At 46.5% G+C, this 4,244-nt stretch overlaps 1 long non-coding RNA gene across 1 annotated transcript in view; it reads left to right on the top strand.

The window, feature by feature from the left end:
* The first annotated feature begins 1,948 nt into the window (after positions 1 to 1,948).
* Positions 1,949 to 4,244, top strand: part of LOC109297122 — a 12,309-nt gene continuing 10,013 nt past the window's right edge. The window contains exon 1 of the long non-coding RNA XR_002097211.1: positions 1,949 to 1,959. This is a non-coding gene — a long non-coding RNA (uncharacterized LOC109297122). The remainder of the gene's footprint in view (positions 1,960 to 4,244) is intronic.

The following is a 4,244-nucleotide window of genomic DNA, read 5'->3' on the forward strand; positions in this document are numbered from 1 at the left end:
TTCTCTTGGACATGGTTTGGCTGTACTCTCTGACCCCGTGGGCTCCTGGACCCTTTGTGGGTCCTATTCTACAATGGGTGTTCTGGGGAACCCTAGCCTTATGGGCTATGCGTGGCTCCAACTACCCCTTTACCATGCCCCAAATCTCACAGATGGAACTGATGTTGTTCGGTCTGGGCCTTATTACAATCTGGCCCTCAGGCCCTCTGCGGCCCAGTCTCGCTCTGCACACTCCCTGGCGCTCGGGATTGGTACACACCCAATGCTGCGCCCTCTCTGGTGCCGGGGTCAGTACACCCCCAATGTTGCACACTCTCTGGCGCCAGGGTCCCCTAATGAGGCCTCCTCCATCCCCTAATAGCCTCACCCAAGCCATCAGTGTTTTATACAACAATAAACAAAAACACAAGCCCCTGGGCTATAACATAAATCCAAGCTGCCCGGCTACAATATCATTCAAACTATACCAGGGAATACTCCATCCCTCAACAGTGTCAGGAGCTGCACCTGCCATCAGGCCTCTTGCTTGTTCTGAGAGAGCTCCTTCCCCCTTAGCTGCTAGCAGGGAACTGAACCCCTAGCCTCAGCCCTGGCGTTTATATGTGGGCCAGGCCCTGCCCCCTTCCAGTCAGCTGACCTCCAGCAGGTGTGGGCCACTAGCTCCCTCTGGTTGCCCTGGTAACCAGCAGCTGGGGCTCCTCACTCACTGCTAGGGCTCTTTCCCTAGCAGTTTCCACTCTTTATAGGAGCAGGGCACCTAAGTGCTCTGCGACACTGACTTAATTGTTTGGCCTCTTCCACATTTCAGAGGTGCCCAAGCTTCCATGAACCATTAGAGCTGTTACTAGAAGCTCTGCTAGCAGGAGTGGATTCAGACTCTTTTGATCACAAAAGAAGCCACATTACCCATTCATCTTCCCCATGTGCTCTTCAAATGCAATTCCATGCCTCATTCTCTTTGCTGTTCTTTAAAACACCTTCCCTTTCACTTTGATATCCTATACTCACCCTCAGCATTCATCTGGATCTGCAGTTTCTTCTTCTTCCTGTTCCAGGAAGTAGTAGTGTTCATTCTGGTACGCGTAAGGCAGACAGCAGGTTTGCTCACAAAGGCTTGGGACAGACATTACACATAAACTAGTTTAAGTGATCAGAAACTGATTTAAACCTATAACAGAACAGATGTTCAGTTAACATAAACCAGTTTGAAAATGGCTGAAACTGGTTTGAGATAAACCTGGTTGAATGTAGTATCAGACTTAACTGATTCAGCTCAAACCGGTTTATGTAATGTCTGTCCCAGACCCCTTGCTAGTTTAAGATAAATCAGACACCCCCAGCATCCCAACATGCTCTTGGGCTGGCTGGGGATCTCTACTCCAGCCCAGCCAGGCTGGTCCCGCTGCTCTGCTCTCTAGCTGGAGCAGGGGCAGTGTATGGCCAGATTCTGGCCTGCCATGGCCCCGAGGCAGATTTCTCCTTCTGTCCCCTCTCCTTCCACTGGCAAACCCTAAGGACTGCAGCTGCTGTTTGCCAGCCCCAGCATCTCCATGGCTTGCCTGCAAACAGGCAGGGACAGAATTAATTGCTCACTCTGTCCCCTCTATCCCACAGAGCTGCCAGGGCTTTGGCTTTGGCTGCAGTCTCTGCCGTGTCCCCCAGAGAGCGGGAGAGGGGCAAGCTAGTGTGAACCTTTTGGCAGTGGCTGGCAAGCATGCTCTAGTGCCCCCTGGCTTCTGGCTTGAGCCACTGCAGGCATGTGCCTGCATTTCCTGATTTAACAGAGAATGCCTGTCCATTTATTAATCAGTTTAAGCTGCGCAATTTAGATTAACCTGCAACGAGTGAATCAATTCAGGCTCAAGATTTTTGAATGTCTGTCCCTAGCCTAATTCACTCAATGACACTGACCTCTGTAAACATCTCCCAGAAGCTAAACCTGCAATAACACTTGGAAATGTGTACCTTCAGACCAGTGATCAGGGCAAAACTGAAAGACACTGTAAACCTTGTTCCTGACTCTTAAATACATTGCTACTGATAAAAGCATCTCTTTATTCAGCTTCACATATAACTAGTTTGTAATGGCCATATATATAGGCCACCCTAAGGCCTTGTGTAAGTTGGTGCCACTGAAATTAGTGCTTGTACAAGGGCTCAGTCTGGTGCTACACATTGTTTTAGCTCCTGAGACATATCTGTGTCCTTGCTATTTTCACATAACTATAACTTTAATGCCTCTACAACCAAGGGTACATCCTACTTCTACACAGGACACCTAAGCACTAGCACTGTAAAGGTTTCCCTCAGAATGAGAGCTTGTCAACTGCCTCAGTAGGCAACAGGGAGCAGCCTAGAATGGGAGGTGGAGAGGGGTCCTGGCAACAGGAATTCAGCTCCTGGGAAACCTACAAGGAAAGGTGGGGATGGGACACGCTGGGGGATAGGACAAAGAAGTGCTGAATTAGGTGATGTATAGCTAATGCTGAAACCTGTGTCCCTGCTGCTGGTCATTGCATCCAAAATCCTATTCAAGGTTGGGAATAAATTTTGAGTGGATCTTTCTCCTGAGGCTACATTGTTGTGCAGAGAACACCCACCCTCCTCGGAGAGGGATTTTGAAGCCAGCCACCACGCAGGAAAAACCCTGGCAGCTGTACTGTCTAAGGCAGCCAGGCTCCCTAAAGACCAAGGTGTGAAGATACTCATCCTCCATGTGGACTGCCTTCTTTAGACTCTACCAGCTTATTTTTAATACTTTGCAAAGAGTTTAGCATTTTTACTTAAACTCTTTTTTAATAATCTAATAAAAACCCATCTGTAATCCCACATGAATTTTGAATGAATGGGGCCAGGGGAACAACAACAGTCAAACGTCATCCATTAAAAAGGCCCTAAACTCTATGGACTTGAAATGCACTAGAAAAAGAAATCTACAGTAAGGTAAAATACTGCTAGGGAAGCATTGGTTTAATTGTACCCTGGAGAGAAAAGAAGCATTGTATTGCTTCCTCAGCAGAATTTTACCTGACTGCACTGAAATCTGATAAATTCTCCACTTTCCCACAGAGAGACTAGCAAAGGCTTTAATGGGAAACACATTTGAACTAGGCTTATAACTATGAGATTACAAGTTTGCTAATCTCTCTGAGGGTTGTAGAGATGCCTTCTTTTGTGTATGGCAGGAGGAGGAGGGAGAGTTTCAAGGAGAATAAACTATATCTACCAGCAAATTAACATTAAATGTCTTCTGACTTCTCCTGAGTCTCAGTAAACCATTGTATATAGTTCATAACATAGCAAAGCAGATGTCTTGATGGTGATGGGTCCAAACTTGCATCCATATTTTAGGAGAAAATTTTCATTGGTATGAGACTTCTTTATGGTTCAATCCATCTCCCATTAAAGTCTACGGAAAGATTTTGACAGGTGATGTATCAACCCCACATTTAATCACATGATTAGTGCACTGAAGTACTTTAATTAGTAAGCTTTAATCTGAGAAGGATTGTGGCCTAACATGATTTTTACAGTACATGAATAAAAATTGCTTTTTATAAATTGGCTACCTCTGTACAACAAGGGGTGCATCTATATGTGCCAGACTGCACAGTTGGTACTGCACAGTCATTTAGTACTTGCATTTAGTACTAGCAAGTAGGGCTGTGCGAAATTTTGCTGGCAGTTTCATTTCAATCGTTTCAATTGCTCGATACAGCAAAAATGAAACAAAACAGAGCTTCAAAACAGCCTCGAAATGAAATGAGGCAAGTCAAAATGTTTCAAAATTTTTTAAACATTTTGAGTTTTGAAGCTCAAGCTGGGCTTGCCTGGAGGGAAACAGGAACTAAATTAAGGAGAGGGAGGGGGAAGAGGGGGGAAGGACTGCTCTCATATTGACTGTGTAGCTGGCCAGTGACTGTCATTCTTTCTTGAGGTCCCTTCCAATCCCATTGCTCTGGGCGAGGGATGGAAAAACTGCATAAAAGGCAGCATTGTTTGAACTACCCTGCTTTCTGCCTTGGTGTCAGTTGAGTGAGGGCGCACATTAACACATACACGGTGTCACCCACCCATGTCATTAATTTTGTCAGCAGCCAGAGGTGCAGGGCCCCAGAGCCCAGAAGCCCTGCATTGATCTCCTTGACAGCTGGCAGGCTTCGTGGCCTCAGCAGTGGCTAGCAGGCCTGCAGCTTTCACCCTACTGCGCCTTAACACACACAGTGTCACCCATGTCACAAGTT

The sequence above is a fragment of the Gavialis gangeticus genome, unplaced genomic scaffold (genome assembly GCF_001723915.1).
Source record: "Gavialis gangeticus isolate Ggan-Ray unplaced genomic scaffold, GavGan_comp1, whole genome shotgun sequence".
Taxonomy (NCBI): Eukaryota; Metazoa; Chordata; order Crocodylia; family Gavialidae; genus Gavialis; species Gavialis gangeticus.